Source organism: Triticum dicoccoides, chromosome 1A (genome assembly GCF_002162155.2).
Source record: "Triticum dicoccoides isolate Atlit2015 ecotype Zavitan chromosome 1A, WEW_v2.0, whole genome shotgun sequence".
Lineage (NCBI taxonomy): Eukaryota > Viridiplantae > Streptophyta > Magnoliopsida > Poales > Poaceae > Triticum > Triticum dicoccoides.
In genome coordinates this window covers 98,402,663-98,421,472 of record NC_041380.1, presented here as the reverse complement: position 1 = coordinate 98,421,472, position 18,810 = coordinate 98,402,663, and positions in this window count along the sequence as shown.

The window sequence follows — 18,810 nt, the reverse complement described above, 5'->3', positions numbered from 1 at the left end:
TGTTTTCAAAATCTGTTTAAATTTTCAAAAATGTTCAGATATTTCAAAATATGTTAATTTGTTCACAAGTTAAAAAAATTATGTTTCGGAAAATGTTCATGAATTTTTGAAAAATGTTCTCATTTTCAAATGTGTTCACAATTTCAAAAGACGTTCGGATATTTTTTTTATGTTCTCCTCTGCGAAATTTGTTCACAAATTCAAGAATCTTCTTATTTTCATAATTTGTTCGTAATTCAAAAGAAATCATGAATTTCATAAATTGTTCTTGTTTTGAAAACAATGTTCGCATTTTTAAATTTTGTTTATGTTTCAAAAAGCGTTCGCATTTTTTTAAAATAGTTTTTAGTAGTTTCAAAAATCTCGTTTTCAATATTGCTCCTTTATTTTATTTTCAGCTTATCCCAAAAAATGATTGTGTCTTCAAAATTTGTTATTTGTTGTTAAAAAATTCATTTTTGAAAAAACAATTTACGTTGTGAGAAGAAAATCTCATTCGGGTTTTTAATAAAAGGTTGCTCAGCTAGTGACGTCGTTCTCTCACGGGAGGTCATGTGTTCGGTCCCACTAAAACATGTTTTTTGGGAATTTTTTGTGAGCTATTCCTTTATGTTTTGAAACTGTTGTCGTTTCTTTAAGTGTCGCGCTGTAAATCATCTATAGAAGGTGTCTGGTCGTACTAGCTAGCAACGCGTGCGTGTAAGGTGGTGATCGGGGGTTCAATTTCCACCAGGTGCTTCCTCTCTCTTCCCCTCTTTCCTTCTCCTCCTATTTCGGCCTATATGGAGGCACACCAGCCCCTTAGGGGCTGGTCTGTCCCCCTCTTGGCCCATTAGGCCCATATAGTTGCTGGGGGGGGGGGGTTCCCCGGAACCCCATCCGGTGACCCGATATGTACCCGGTACCCCTAGAACACTTCTGGTGTCCAAATATCATCGTCCTATATATGACTCTTTACCTCTCGACCATTTAGAGACTCCTCATCATGTTCGTGATCTCATCCAGGACTCCCAACAACATTCGGTCACCAAATCACATAACTCATATAATACAAAATCATCATCGAACGTTAAGCGTGCGGACCCTACGGGTTCGAGAACTATGTAGACATGACCGAGACACCTCCCCGGTCAATAACCAATAGCGGAACCTGGATGCTCATATTGGTTCCCACATATTCTACGAAGATCTTTATCGGTCGTACCGTAATGACAACATACATTATTCCCTTTGTCATCGGTATGTCACTTGCCCGATATTCGATCGTCGGTATCTTCATACTCGACAAGCCTCTTTACTCATTCTATAATACATCATCCCGCAGCTAACTCATTAGTCACATTGCTTGCGAGGCTTATTATGATGTGCATTACCGAGAGGGGCCATAGATACCTCTCCGATACTCAGGTGACAAATCCTAATATCGATCTATGCCAACCCAACAAACACCTTTGGAGATACCTGTAGAGCATATTTATAATAACCCAGCTACGTTGTGACATTTGATAGCACACAAGGTATTCCTCTGGTATCCAGAAGTTGCATAATCTCATAGTCGAAGGAATATGTATTTGACATGAAGAAAGCACTAGCAATAAAACAGAATGATCAATATGCTAAGCTAATGGATAGGTCTTGTCCATCACATCATTCTCCTAACGATGTGATCCCGTTCATCAAATGACAACACATGTCTATGGTTAGGAAACTTAACCATCTTTGATTAACGAGCTAGTCTAGTAGAGACTTACTAGGGACACGGTGTTTTGTCTATGTATCCACACATGTATCAAGTTTCCGGTTAATACAATTCTAGCATGAATAATAAACATTTATCATGATATAAGTAAATATAAAATAACAACTTTATTATTGCCTCTAGGGCATATTTCCTTCACCAACTCTTCCGCAGGACATCATCAACGAGCGTGAGTTATACGCGCAAAGGAGGGAGGAGAAGGAGAAGAGGAGGGCGGAGCGAGCCGCTTATCGCGAGGACAGGCATACGCGGAAGGCGGCCGCTCAATTCAACATCAAGCTAGGAGCAGCGTCGCCCCAAGACTCCGACGATGATCGGTATCTTGACGCCTTCATTGAGACATTGGAGGAGGACATCACCGAGGCGGAGTCGGAGGACGAGGAGTAGTTGAACTATCTATTTTTTATCTATCTATGTTATATCTGTGTCGAGAACTACCTATGTATCTATCTATGCCAGTATCGACTCGGTCGAATGTGTATCGAGTCAGAGTAGAAAGAAGAAAAAATATAGCGCGTCTGCTGGAGCGACGCGTGCGCAATTTTTTGCAGCGGCCGCCAGAGCCAGCACTCCGTGGACCGCAAAAACTGTCTATTCCGGCGTCGCAAACACTTTTTAAACGTGTTGCGCGGTGCGCGCGTGTTGGAGATGCTCTAACATGGCAGATGAGTGCTTTAATGTTGCCCAGAATATGCGTGACTATTACTATGTTTTTGTTGCCATGTTGAGATTTTAAAACTACGAATGTGAACATGCAGAGGAGCAATGAAGACCAAACACGGGATATTGGGGACATCTTCAAGGAACGTGGCAAGTTAAAGAGGAGCTGCACCAAACCTATAAAACAAGCTTTGTTAAGTAACACCCTTTAAATTACTTTCGTTTAGCCTCGTGTTCTTCGATGTGTATATGTTGTAGTTTCTATTTCTCTTAGCCTCGTGTTCTTCGATGTGTAATAAGAAGAGTCTTAATCGTCCTAATGCTTTCATTTTTAGCTTGATGTGGGAAGTGGGTGTTCTCACCTTGGAGTCTGTTTTTATATTTCTCCTTTTGAATTCACTTCTCCGAGTCTTGTTTATCTGGCTTCTGCTTAATGGATCTGGGTAGCTCTAACTATTGATCTAGAAAAGAAGTAACTTCATGTCAGGATGCAGTTCCTGCGAGGAGGGAAGTATGGTCAACCTCGAGATCATGTATCCAAATGAGGCTGGATTACACACAAGGTGCCCGTTCCCTAATGATGCTGGATTAGACACAAGGTGCAAATTCCGAGATGATGTTGGATTACACACAAGCCAGGTGGAGTCGTCATCTTTTCGTGTCCTCATGGCTCTAGTAAAGGCTGAAAGAAATCATGGAGCAGCCCTTGAGAATGTAGCCGAGTTCGTAAAGAAGCGAAAAGAGCAATTAGATGCTCTCTTCACCCAAGCCAAAGAAGAGATGGAAGAAGCCAGAAAGAAGCTAGCAGAGGAAGAGCAGGCTAGGCGTCTTCTACAATCTAAAACTGCTGTCAATACAAATTTTCATTCATAATAGCTAAGTTAAAATGTTTATCCAGTCAGCATGACTGTTGTGATGTTCGTGCATCTACTGATGTGGCACAAAATAAATTTTCTCGCGTCATGTAATAACAACCATTACTTTCCAAACAATAACAGACAAACCATTGGACATGGTATAGTTCACACACAAGCCCAGTATTCCAAGTTCAACTTCCCCATCAAACTCATGTTCACAGATATCTGCACATTCGTAGATAATGTCCACAACCATGATTCACTTCAAAGCCAAAAAATGTGAGGAGAGTTATAAATAAAGAAAAATCTCTTGTTCCTACTACCAGTGCAAGCACAACAAGTCAAGACCATACGTAATTAATTATATTTTGGACATTTTTGACTAAATGCGAATAACTTCTGGAAGTAGGTATAATTTCTAATGCCGGCTGCGGCTGGGGTCCATGATGTTTTGAGCCAAACCGGGCAACATGTTGGGTGTCTATGCCGGCGACATGGTGGTCGTAGCATTCATGGGTTCGGAGCGGCGGCGGCTCCTGTGGTCTACTATTCCTCGGTGTTGGCGGTGGCCGCAGACGTGTTGGCCACCTCCGCCAGCATGCCGCGGTTCCGCCAATGTTTGCGTTGGATGGCGCGGCCAACCACGGTGCACTGGATGTCGTGGTCCCCTGTGTCTCGGTGTGCAACAACTGGCCACTCCTCTACGAGCAAGCTTGGAGTGTCGAGTTGATGCACCAAGGGCCAGCTTGGAGTGGCGGCTTGCTCCTCCGCTTGCCCGCCTGCAGCCTCGCCCATGGTACTGACGGCTTGGGGTAGGGAGGGAGGTGGGGCAGCGAGTTGCCTGGCTTGTTGGGGCACCCAGCCAACTTTTATGCCGGAGAACTCGTCTCCTGCTCACCGGATGCTATGGAGGTTGTGGAGAAAATGGTGCAAGGAGGATATGGGGAGCGGAGGTGTGGTGCGGTTCTTGTCAGGCGTCTGACCTTGTTTAAATAGCGGGCGGACGAGAGGAGCCAACCGGCCGGCTCACGGAAGGACATGTTGTCGGGAACCTGACACACACGCGGATTCAATGGAGGTAGGCGGGGCAGTCTGAAGCGGTGAGTTGATGTGTTCAGCCTGGTGTGCAGTGAGTGGGGCCCTCTTGGCCGGCGCACCAGTTCAATGCGTGCACCAGTGAGAGGTCACGTCCGTGTGAGAGCAATCACTCCCTCCAGTCCTTTTTTGTTTGGGTACTAGAAGGATGCACATGCGTTCCATGGAACATCAAGATGCATTTGTATGAGTAGTTTATCTTGTGGGAGAAAAGGATGAACGAGGGAAGGCCTTATCTGCAAATGTGAAGAGGTGTGCGGGTAAATTTTCATAGTTCCCTTCCTATCCATCAGATATAGATCGGACGGCCTATATTGCAGGATGGCAGGCACACCATCATCACCAACTCTGCTTTCTATAAGAGTAAGTATAAGAGATAAGAAAATCTCATTTTGAATTAACATTTTAAGTAAAATTCATGGACAAACTTTGACCCAAAATACGATGGGGACTAGTAAATCAGGGTGGGGGTAGTAGTAGTGATGAATTCCATTTTAGCTCCATACCAATCGTTCTAAAAATAGTATAACGCGCCATTGAAAATCGGAACTCTTACCCTGCTAAAAAATGATATTTTAAACGTGGCAATTAGTGAGCCACCGCCTCCAGGTCGTTCACCTGTGGTCCCCGACCATCAACTCTTACGGAGCAAATTATCACGCGAGCTGACTTTTCCTACAAAGGTGCGCTCCACCACTAACCCGGTACCCACGCGTGCAGCAATCGTGCACCTATGGGTTTATTTGTTTACCGTGCCTCATGTAACTCTCATGCGTGCGAGACAGCGAGAGATAGACTGTGTGCATGCACCTCTTCTCTTCGTACTACTAGCAAGAGGCCCATGCATTGCACGGAACATCAAGATGCATTTATACGAGTTGTTTATCTGGTGGGAGACAAAGATGAACGAGGGAATGCCTTATCTGCCAATATGGAGAGGGGTGCGGGTATCTTTTTGCAAAATTGCCCTAGTTTGCTTTTTATCCATCAGATATAGATCGGACGGTCTATATTGTAGGACGGCAGACACACCATCATCACCAACTCGGTTTCTTATGAGAGTATAAAGAGTAGAAGTAGAGAAAATATATTTTGATATACATATATCACTAAAAAATATGTTGTGTTTCACAAAAAATATATTCCTTTGGCTGTTTTGATGAGATAAGGGAGGAATGTGGTAGGTTTCAAGATTCAAGAAGTGGGAGATTGTTGCAAAAAGCCCATGTGTGTGTGAGATGAAGAGGGAGAGAGGAGGAGGAAAGAGTGTGTGTGTGTGTGTGTGACGAAAACACAAAGTGTGAGAGGTATTACCATAAAAGGAGGCGATAGTTTTCGTGTGCACGATCGAGAGGGCGTGTCTCAAGAAGGGATGAAATATCTACATAGATACAAGGAGCGAAAATGTGTGGTAGATGGATAAACCTATCTAGACATTGGTCGATCAATGTTTGTGAGAGAGATACGAGTCAGGGGTGTGAAAGCGAGAGTTTTGTGTATGTGTGAGAGAGAGAGAGACGGTAGTCGGTAGGGGGATCCAAAGTGGGATTTGTGTGTGTGTGAGAGAGAGACAGGGAGAGAAGGGGGAGAGAGAGTTTCTCTCTGGTCGGTAAAGAAATGAATAATGTTAGTTTTGGAACAGAGATGAAGACGGAAAGGAGACCCCAACAAATAGTGTGTGTGCGGGGGAGGTTATTTTAGTGGTAGGAGTCATATATAGAAAGACATAGGATGCATGAGAGAACCCTGGAGAGAAAGGAAAAGTGAAAGACGAGTGAGAGTGTGTGTGTGGCGGTGAAAAGAAAGCTTAGGTAGCTATAGTGATACTAGAGAATGACAGAGACGTGAGAGATAATGAAAACTGTGTAATCTATGAAGATAGAGAGAGTGTGACACTTCTCGAGGGATACGGTGAGAGATCGTGTTTGCAAAAAAGGGAGAGGCGTGTAGTGAGCGTGCAGGCGACATGGAGAAAGCAGAGTGATAGCTACATGAAGGAGCACACGAAAGAGACCTAGAGAGAGATGTGAATGAAACAAGGTCCAAATCTTTAGTTGTGTGTATAGAAGATGTCAACATAAAAGGGATTCCAAAATTTGATTTCCAGATGATGGTACATGTAATTCATACTCGAACCAAAATTGATCTATCAAACATGCATACTAATTTGAATTTGCACGCGCGTATGTTATTTAATATATTGATATTACCGATCCAAATATTTGAGCTGAACATAATTTGGTTTTAAAATTTGAATTCAAAGTTGAACATAATTTGGCTTAAAAAATTTGAATTCAACCCTATAATTTCACTCAAACATGACATAACCGCCTCCGCCTCTCACCTCCTCGGATTCATACACGGTGGGCGCCAAAACACAGTTTCTCCTCGGCCAAAATCGCCTCTCACCTCCCTCCCCGATTCATACACAGTGGGTGCCAAAACAAACTCTCCTCAGCCGAAATCTCCGTCGGCAAATATTCGGTGTATGCGAGATTACCATCCTATCCCCAACCGACTAATATTGTTGTGATGTAGGAAATTTTAACTGGGGGCTAAGTTTTTAAATTTCCTTGCATTTGAGACAAGCGCGCCTTGAAGACATGGTTCCCCCTATCTCTCTCCCTCCATTTCCCCATTTGTACTCCGTGGGCGCCAAAACACCCTCTCCACCATGGTCTCCACCATCTGCCAACCCATCCACCGCCGTCCTCCTCCAGCATGTCGGAGCTGATACCCCAACATCGTCGTCCATTATAAGAGATCGACATCTCTCATCGACGGCTTCGGACTAGGATCCTTGCATCGTGTCCTCTCGCTTCATCTGCGTCGTCGTCCACCTTGTCGAGGCCGCTCCTACGATCGTCTCGTCCCCAGCGCTGGGATATATCCCTCACCGCCATCATCTGCCCTCCTACATCTGCTTCCACGCCACCGACAGCCATTGCTACTGCAGCACTCTCAATGCCTCAGCAGATGCTTACATGGCGCCACACCAGAGGCGATACTCTTTCATATCTGCTCAAGTTATTTATCTCAGCAAGAAAATAGATCACCACTGCTTTACTGTGATTTCTTGTCCATCACTTAGAATCTTACTTGTTAGTTGAAACCAAACATTGTTTGCAAAGTTGCCTTTGTCCGGTTTGCACCTTCAGATCCACCATGGCACGCTCGCCACTATACTCGAAATGTTTATCGTTTTCCCCTTTTATTTTCCACATTAGCTTAAATGACAGTCTACTGAATTTCAGATTGGGGTCAGTCCATTTTTGCGAGTTCGCCGGAGAGAAGGAAGGGGCTCTCCATCTTAGGGATTCGGGTGGGGACAGTGGTTGTGGGGGCTGTCATCGGACTATGGTGGGGCCTCACGAGAGGCAAAACTCGACGCGTGTGGGGGGTGGGGTTAGCTAGAGGGATGGCCGGGGGTGGCGGAAGACCGGAGGTGGTGGGCGGTTCAGGGGAGGGCGGGGGCTGGTGGTTCGTCCTGCGGCCCGTGCGGTGGTCTTTAGAGGAAGAATAAGAGGCGGGGAAGAAGAATGGTTAGGAGACGTAGGATCTCCATCCAACCGCCTGAAATGGTCGACTGACCCAAATGAAGAAAGTCAGGCAACTTGCATATAGACATTCCCATATATTCAGTACCATCACCATAGGTGCTTCGAGATGTACGTGCAAGCAGCGCTCCTCAACCCATCAAGCTAAACAACATGCCACTCATAATTCCAAACTTAGTTGCTCAAATACGAATCTGATATGATGCTGACATGTACTAAAATAGAGAATGCTTAATTGGTCAGCTAATGTTCCTACTTTACTTTCGAAAAGCACATGCGCCACATATCAAGGGACAGCATGGAGTTGTGTTCTTTATGCGCTCTGGTTCATCATGTGTGGCCAACAAACATTTTGTTATCCAAAATCTGCTTGCTCTTCTTTAGCATGCTCCCCTTCTATTCTTCTTTTGTAAGTACTCTCTCTGTACGTAAATATAAGTCTTTGTAGAGATTTCTCCATGGACTACATATGGAGCAAAATGAGTGAGTCTACACTCTAAAATGTATCTATATACATCTGTATGTGATCCATAGTGGAATCTCTACAAAGACTTGTATTTAGGAATAGAGGGGGTACAATAGTTGTACAATATGTTCTTTGTAGTGAAGAGGAGCAGGGACATTTGCAGTGTACAGGTCTATCCGGTCGCTTGTCATGGACGCTTTTAGTTCTTCGTGTTGGTCTTCATGTCGATTGTTATGGACACTTTCAACTCTTCGTATTCGGTTGTATGTGTCGCCTTTGAGAGTTAGACTGATAATAATAGTATTGCACCTTCAGTTGTAGAGAGCTGGTATCCAAAGCCTTTCCAGTAGTACCGGCAATACTAGCACATATTTTCCAGCAATCCACTTTCCTGATTTTACTCCTGATGCTTAGGGTTTTCCCATTATATCTACACTATGATCTTTGTAGATGCTTTATGGCCTACTAGCAATTGTCCACCCTTTAAAGCTAAATAGCACACCAATCATAATTCCAAAGCTTAGTTTGTTCCAATATGAATGTGACATGATATTCATATTAGTTAACAGACATACATTTGATTGGTCAGCTAATGCTCCCACTTGAGTTTCCAAATGTCTGTGGCAACATAGAGAGAGACAGCATGGAATTGCATTTCTTTGGATGCTTTGATTCATCATGGGTGGCCAACCAAAATTGTATAGAAAGAAACGGAATCTCCATAATATGCTTCCTCTTGTATTCTTTAACATGTTCCTCTTCTAATCTTCTTTAATAAGTACAATATGTTCCTCGTCAAGAAGGCAAGCAGGGACATCTGCAGTCGACAGGTATATTTGACCGCTTCTGCAAGTTCCTTTCAGCAATTCGATTTGGTCTGCCATAATATCCAGGAAATGCTAGGAGTTGTGCGGCCTTTGAGAGACTAGACTGATAGTAATAGTAGTGCGCCTTCAGGTGAATAGAGCTGGCCTATATGGTGATCGACAGGCTTTTGATTAGTAGCGGCAATACAACCCCATATTTTCCAGCTAGTTCCACTTCCCCGATTTATTTATGATGCTTATGGTGTCCCCCTTTTATCGACACTACAATCTATGTAGTGGCTTTGTGTCGTAATAGTAGCACTCTATCCTTCAAGTGAAACTACAGGCCACACATATTTCCAAAGCTTACATTTAATTGGTCAACTAATGTTACTACTTGAGTTTTGAAATGCATGTGCACCACATATAGAGACATGTTGGAATACTATTTCTCTGTGCACTCTTGTTGTCATGGTTCCGCAATAAACTTTCAATACAGTATAGTATGAACCTATCATCTACCAACTATCCTTACTTCTGGAGCTCCCAATAGGGAGCCTGTTTTTGTGTAGTTATGCCAGATTATATTATTGTACGCACCAAATTATAGCACACAAGGGCTCTCTCATCCAAATCCAGTAGTAGCGCACAAGGGTTTATAAGGAGCCCCTATTATATCAGAATATCCTCTGCATTACAAAGATAATCTCACTACTATTTATGTTGTCATGCTTCTCACATATTGAACAAAATCACAATGAATATGAGAATGAGCACATCAAAAGAGTATCGCGGAACAGTGCAATGACTAGCAAACATGGCATCAAGGCATCAAGTTCCATTCTGGATGGAATGAAGCCCACATGCTCCGCACCTACAAATTCATGTTCAGAATATGATCCTAATGACTATTCCGAGCTCAAGGAGTCAAGGGCAGATGGCCTATCCTATTCACCCTACAAGGTGCATGTTCTAATTTGGCAAGGTTTTATTGGTTGCATGTAACTTGCGTAAGCTGTCTTGCGTTTCTTCTGCTTCTTTGCACCGCCATCTGCTTAGTTTACTCATCATATATGTGAAGTTGCCATGCCCACCCATTATCAATACACATTCCATTTGTCATCATACCATGTTTTTCCATTCAAATGTTGTTCTTATGTATTAGACATCCAAAAGGAAGAGAGTGATTGCAGAACCTGAAGGAGTAGTAGCAAAGTCCTTGAAAAAGGTGGTGGTACCACAGAAATCAGACAACACCCCACTTATATTGGTGATACAACCAGCACCACAAAACCTAGGATATCGCAACTATGCTGCTAGCTGCTTTGCTCTTGTTAGTACCTGTTATCTTGTATCGTTGTACTTACATTCATACCTGGTTGATTATGTGACATCAGTGTGCATGATAACCTGCATATCCACTGTTCTCTCCTAATTATCACATCTATATTAATGCTTACATTAATGTAGAATAAACCCTATGCTTATGAAGAAGTTTAGCTCTACATTGTTCTTGTAAGTATATGTTGTCCTTTATACTGTACTTATACTGTCAGCTAGTTGTTCATGCACCATCACTTTGCAGCTTATTTTCCCATGGTATCCATTTCCTACACATCAGATATCTATGTTTACTCTTACCAAAATATTGAATAAAACCAATGCCACTGAAGATGTTTAGCTCTGCATTACTCTTGTCAATACCTTTTGGCTGTATGTTATACCTACATTTATAGCTAGTTGATTATGTAGAATCACTCTGCATCTTTGCTTAAATAATCTCCATTTGTTCCTATATTATCACTTCTATATTTACTCTTAACAAAATGTAGAATAAAGGCAATGCTTATGAAGAAGACTCTGTGGTAAACTTCTTGAATTGCCCCCCCCCATCAACATCAAAAAGGGCTTTATAGAGCCGGGCTTCATTACTAACGTAAGTTTTTCCTTCTCAAGCCTTCAAACTTTGCTGTCTATATTTATATAGCAATGACTACAACTGCTGTTATTTTTGTCGCTTGCATCAAATTGCATGTTTAAAGTTTATTATGAAGAAGTTCACAAACATAAGTTTCTCCTTCTCTATTTCAGTTTTTAGTTGTACAACCTACTTCCTTATCCATACGTAGCAAGTGATCTTCCTTAGAACTGCATGTATGCTTGTGTTTTTATCTATAATCCAGCGGTGTGGTCAAACTACCAACTCCAGGACAATGTCATATCCTGCTGTGTCTTAACTATGAACAATGCATATTATGTTCATGTTATTGAAATCGTGTCTCTTTATTTACCAATCTAAAATGGGATAAATTGACAGTACACTCACCATCGATGCTTATACATTCTTTAGCACTGCATGTATGCTTGTGTTCTTCATCTGTAATCCAGTGGTGTGGTGAAGCTGGTGTCGGTGTCAAAACCGGCCGATCTCGGGTAGGGGGTCCCGAACTATGCATATGAGGATCAAAGATAATAGGAGGTAGGGGACACGATGTTTACCCAAGTTCGGACCCTCTTAATGGAGGTAATACCCCACTTCCAGCTTGATTGACTTTGATGAGTATAGGGGTTACAATAGTTGATCTACCTCGGGATCGTAATGGCTAAACCCTATATGTCTAGCCTATATGATTTGTCTTGGCCTCTATGGACTAAACCCTCTGGTTTATATAAACACCGGAGGGGCCTAGGGTTATACAGAGTCGGTTTGCAGAGAAAGGAAACTTCACATCCGGACGCCAAGCTTGTCATCCACGCAAAGGAGAGTCCCATCCGGACATGGGGGAAAGCATTCTATCTTGTATCTTCACAGCCCATCAGTTTGGCCCATGGCAGATAGGCCGGATCTCCGGGGACCTCATAATCCAGGACTCCCTCAGTAGCCCTTGAACTAGGCTTTAATGACGATGTGTCCGGCACGCAGATTTTCTTTGGCATTGCAAGGCGGGTTCCTCCTTCGAATACACCATAGCAGTCAAACAAAAGAATTATATCCGGCTATGTATAATAGTTACAACCCTAAACGACAAGGGAAAAATACTTAAAAAAAATAAGTCATGTCCACTAACAGCTTTTTCAGTGAGTTGTTATGCCTGGCCTTATTATTATTTTGAACCGTTTTGTGGCCTCCCGCTTCGTGTTTCGAGGAGCAGCCTCTATTGACATGTCATGTCGAAGCAAAAATCGTGTCCCCTTATTGCGGGATTCTCATCAATACGGGTTTGGGTAATCTAACCATGTCGTTCGTACGATCCCTCGGGAATAGGCGAGTTTTAAGGCTTGTGTGGGGGCGCTTGATATTCACTGCCTTTATAAGAGGATAAGGACCCATCTTTTTACCTCAGCCTTCTTCTTCCTCAGCCCTTCCATCCTCGAGCTCCAGCACCCAAGTTTCGATCTTTTCCCTCGCCACCAAACACTCCAGCCATGTACGGATCTGGCTCACAGGGCAAGTGGATGGCTTCCTCCATCATGGAGAGGAACGTCAAGGAACTCCGGGAAGCGGGGTACTTGGCCGCAGACATCGCCCACCGGCTCCCTTCCAAAAAGCAGACCATCCCAACTCCGGAGCCTAACGAGAGGGTAGTGTTCATCCCCCACTTTCTCCGCGGACTAGGGTTTCCCCTCCACCCTTTCGTCTGTGGTCTCATGTTTTACTATGGGCTAGATTTCCACGATCTAGCCCCAAATTCCTTACTCCACATTTCGGCGTTCATCTTTGTGTGCGAGGCGCTCCTCCGCATTCCCCCCACTTCGGCCTATGGCTTAAGGTCTTCAATGTGAAGCCGAAGGTGGTTGACGGGCAGCACGCAGACTGCAGAGGCGCCATGGTGAGTGCTACCTCTTGAGCACTGTGTTGGTTTTCCCTTGAAGAGGAAAGGGTGATGCAGCAAAGTAGCGTAAGTATGTTCCTCAGTTTTTGAGAACCAAGGTATCAATCCAGTAGGAGACTACACGCAATTCGCCTCACACCTACACAAACAAATAAGAACCTTGCAACCAACGTGATAAAGGGGTTGTCAATCCCTTCACGGCCACGTGCAAAAGTGAGATCTGATAGAGATAATAAGATAAATATTTTTGGTATTTTTATGATATAGATTTAAAGTAAAGATTGCAAAGTAAAACAGATTGGAAACTTATATGATGGAAAATAGACCCGGGGGCCATAGGTTTCACTAGTGGCTTCTCACAAAATAGCATAGGTATTACGGTGGGTAAACAAATTACTGTCGAGAAATTGATAGAAAAGTGCATAATTATGAGAATATCTAGGCACGATCATATATATAGGCATCACGTCCACGACAAGTAGACCGAAACAATTCTGCCCCTACTACTATTACTCCACACATCGACCGCTATCCAGCATGCATCTAGAGTATTAAGTTCATAAGAACAGAGTAACGCATTAGGCAAGATGACATGATGTAGAGGGATAAACTCAAGCAATATGATATAAACCCCATCTTTTTATCCTTGATGGCAACAATACAATACGTGCCTTGATGCCCCTGCTATCACTGGGAAAGGACACCGCAAGATTGAACCCAAAGCTAAGCACTTCTCCCATTGCAAGAAAGATCAATCTAGTAGGCCAAACCAAACTGATAATCCGAAGAGACTTGCAAAGATAACAAATCATACATAAAAGAATTCAGAGAAGAACCAAATATTTTTCATAGATAATCTTGATCATAAACCCACAATTCATCGGAACCCGACAAACACACCGCAAAAAGAATTACATCGAATAGATCTCCAAGAAGATCGAGGAGAACTTTGTATTGAGATCCAAAGAGGGAGAAGAAGCCATCCAGATAATAACTATGGACCCGAAGGTCTATGGTAAAGTACTCACACATCATTGGAGAGGCTATGGTGTTGATGTAGAAGCCCTCCATGATCGATCCCCCCTCCGGCGGAGCTCCGGAAAAAGCCCCAAGATGGGATCTCCTGGGTATAGAAGCTTGCGGCGGTGGAAATAGGGTTTCATGGTGCTCTCGGATGTGTTCAGGGTATATGAGTATATATAGGCGAAAGAAGTTGGTCAGGGGAGCCACGAGGGGCCCACGAGGGTGGGGGCGCCTCCCTGCCTTGTGGCCTCCTTGATGCTTCCTTGATGTCCACTCCAAGTCTCCTGGATTGCGTTTGTTCCAAAAATCACTCTCCTGAAGGTTTCATTCCGTTTGGATTCCGTTTGATATTCCTTTTCTGCAAAACACTGAAATAGGCAAAAAAACAACAATTTGCACTGGGCCTTTGGTTAGTAGGTTAGTCCCAAAAATAATATAGAAGTGTATAATAAATCCCATTAAACAACCAAAAAAGATAATATAATAGCGTGGAACAATCAAAAAATATAGATACGTTGGAGACGTATCAAGCATCCCTAAGCTTAATTCCTGCTTGTCCTCGAGTAGGTAAATGATAAAAACAGATTTTTTTGATGTGGAATGCTACCAAGCATAATTTTCTATGTAATTTTCTTTATTGTGGCATGAATGTTCAGATCCGAAAGATTAAAGACAAAAGTTTAATATTGACATAAAAATAATAATACTTCAAGCATACTAACTAAGCAATTATGTCTTCTCAAAATAACATGGCCAAAGAAAGTTCATCCCTACAAAATCATATAGTTTGGTCATGCTCCATTTTAGTCACACAAGAATGCTCTCATCATGTACAACCCCGATGACAAGCCAAGCAATTGTTTCATACTTTAGTAATCTCAATCTTTTTTCAACTTTCATGCAATACATGAGCGTGAGCCATGGATATAGCACTATGGGTGGAATAGAGTATAATGATGGGGGTTATGTGGAGAAGACAAAAAAGGAGAAAGTCTCACAATGACGCGGCAAATCAACGGGCTAGGGAGATGCCCATCAATTGATGTCAATGCAAGGAGTAGGGATTGCCATGCAATGGATGCACTAGAGCTATAAATGTATGAAAGCTCAACAAAAGAAACTAAATGGGTGTGCATCCAACTTGCCTGCTCACGAAGACCTAGGGCATTTGAGGAAGCCCATTGTTGGAATATACAAGCCAAGTTCTATAATGAAAAATTCACACTAGTACATGAAAGTGACAAAACAAGAGACTCTCTATCATAAAGATCATGGTGCTACTTTGAAGCACAAGTGTGGAAAAAAAGGATAGGAGCATTTACCCTTTTTATTTCTTTTCTCTTTTTTGGGGGGCCTTTCCTTTTTTATTTGTCCTTTCTACCTTCTTTTTTTATTTTACTTTATTTGGGACAATGCTCTATTAATGATGATCATCAGACTTCTTTTATTTACAACTCCATGATTACAACTCGATACTAGAACAAAATATGACTCTATATGAATGCCTCCGCGGTGTACCGGGATGGGCAATGAATCAAGAGTGACATGTATGATAAATTATGCATGCTGGCTTTGGCACAAATACGATGTCAACTACATGATCATGCAAGGCAATATGACCATGATGAAGCGTGTCATAATAAATGAAATGGTGGAAAGTTGCATGGCAATATATCTAGGAATGGCTATGGAAATGCCATAATAGGTAGGTATGTTGGCTGTTTTGAGGAAGATATAAGGAGGTTTATGTGTGATAGAGCGTGTCATATCACGGGGTTTGGATGCACCGGTGAAGTTTGCACCAATTCTCAAGGTGAGAAAGGGCAATGCACGGTATCGAAGAGGCTAGCAATGATGGAAAGGTGAGAGTGCGTATAATCCATGGACTCAACATTAGTCATAAAGAACTCACATACTTATTGAGAAAAACTAAAAGTCATAAAAAACCAAGAATTACGTGCATGCTCCTAGGGGGATAGATTGGTAGGAAAAGACCATCGCTCGTCCCCGACCGCCACTCATAAGGATGAGAATCAAAGAACACCTCATGTTTCAAATTTGTTACACAACGGTTACCATACGTGCATGCTACGGGACTTGCAAACTTCAACACAAATATTTCTCAAGTTCACAACTACTCAACTAGCATGACTCTAATATTACCATCTTCGTATCTCAAAACAATCATCAAGTATCAAACTTCTCATAGTATTCAATGCACTTTTATGAAAGTTTTTATTATACCAATCTTGGATGCCTATCGTATTAGGACTAATTTTATAGCCAAAGCAAACTACCATGCTATTCTAAAGGATTCTCAAAATAATATAAGTGAAGCATGAGAGATCAATAATTTCTATAAAATAAAACCACCACCGTGCTCTAAAAGATATAAGTGAAGCTCCAACCATCTCCTTTGTCTGAGATTCAACTCCTTCTGTGTGAAAATGTACTTCAAACTCTTATGATCCGTGTACACCTCACAATGGTTTCCAATGAGGAAATGCCTCCATGTTTTCAAAGCATGCACTACGGCTGCTAACTCCAAATCATGTGTGGCATAATTCAACTCATGAGGCTTCAGTTGTCTTGAGGCATATGAAACAACTCTCCCTTCCTGCATAAGCACTGCTCCAAGTCCTCCACGCGAAGCGTTGCAATACACCTCATAATCTTTGGTCTGGTCTGGCAAAATCAACACTGGTGAGGTAACCAAGCGTTTCTTCAACTCCTGGAAACTAGACTCACATTCCTCCGTCCATATGAACTTGGTATCTTTCTTTAATAACTCCGTCATAGGCTTCGCAATCTTTGAGAAATTCTCAATAAATCTCCGGTAGTATCCTGCGAGTCCAAGAAAACTCTAGATCTCTCCCACTGTAGTTGGTGCTTCCCACTTGGTCACGGTATCTACTTTAGTGGGATCAACTACTATACCTTCTCCAGATATAACGTGTCCGAGGAATCCTACTTCCTTCAACCAAAACTCACATTTGCTGAACTTGGCATATAATTGATGTTCTCTGAGCTTTCCAAGTACCAAACGCGAATGTTCCTTATGTTCCTCTTCATTCTTTGAGTAAACCAGGATATCATCAATGAACACTACGACGAACTTATCCAAGAATTCCATAAACACTTTGTTCATCATGTTCATAAAATAGGTAGGAGTGTTAGTCAGACGAAATGACATAACGGTATACTCGTACAGCCCATACCTGGTGGTAAAAGCTGTCTTAGGAATACCCTATTCTCGAATCTTCAATTGGTGGTATCCTGATCGCAGATCAATCTTGGAAAATACCTTAGCTCCTTGCAATCGATCAAACAGATCATTGATCATTGGTAGTCGGTACTTGTTCTTGATCGTTACTTCATTCAATCCTCGATAATCGACAATCATCCTTAATGATCCATCCTTCTTCTCCACTAGAAGTACTGGCGATCCCCAAGGAGAAGAACTTGGGCGAATATATCCTTTATCCAGTAACTCCTTAATCTGCTTCTTAATTTCCACCAAATCCTTTGCTGGCATCCTATATGGTCTCTTTGATATTGGCCCTGTGCCTGGCAATAGCTCAATCAAAAACTCAATATCTCTATTCGGTGGCATGCCTGGCAACTCCTTTGGAAATACTTCAGGGAAATCCCTTACCACTGGTACTTCCTCCTGCACAACTCCTGTTAAGCAATTTACTTGAGTCCTCTTTGGCACATGCCGGGATACATACTTGATCCTTCTCCCTTTTGGGGTGGTAAGCAAAATTGACTTACTAGCACATTCAATATTCCCTTCATACTTTGATAACCAATCCATGCCTAATATCACATCCAATCCTTGAGATTCCAATACTATTAGGTCTGAGGGAAAAACATAGTTACCAATCCTTAATGGTAACCGATCACACCATAGACTAACCATATACTCTGCTCCAGGCGAGGTTACTAACATGGGTGACCTAAGGGCTTGGGTTGATAGGTTATATTTATCCACAAATCCCCTTGAGATGCATGAATGCGATGCACCAGTATCAAAAAGAACGAGTGCAGTAAATGACTTAACCAAAAACTTACCTATTACTGCATCGGGCTGAGCTTCAACCTCTTCCATGCTAACGTGGTTCACCTGTCCCCTGTTGAAAGGGTTCGGCTTCTTCCCAGAACTTCCATTGCCATTTTGGCCTTCAGGACATTCATTGGCATAATGTCCGGTCTTCTGACACTTAAAGCAAGTGACTTGGCTCAGGTCCTTCTTGGCTGGGGTTGATGGGTTGGTGCAATTCTGGCCGTTGCTTCCTCCATTGCCATTACCATTCTTGGTGCCATTGTGATTGTGCGAGCTACCTCCTCCATGGGTATGCTGAAAATGTCCTCCCGGTCTAGGGGTAAAACGTGGCTTCTGCTGAGCTCTTGAATTGTACTTCCCTTGTCCATACTTCCTCTTGCGGTTCTCAATTTGCTGATGCTTCCCTTCAATCATAAGAGCACGGTCTACCAACTCCTGGTAGTTGTTGAAGGTGGCTACCATCAACTACATGCTCAACTCATCATTCAGTCCTTCCAGAAACTTCTCCTGCTTAGCTGCATCCGTAGCGACGTCATCTGGGGCATAACGTGCTAACTTACTAAAGTCCTCCACATACTGGCCAACTGTCCGTCCTCCTTGGCGCAAGTTGCGAAACTCACGCTTCTTCATGGCCATAGCTCCTGCTGAAACATGTGCAGTATGAAAAGCCTGCTGAAACTGGTCCCAT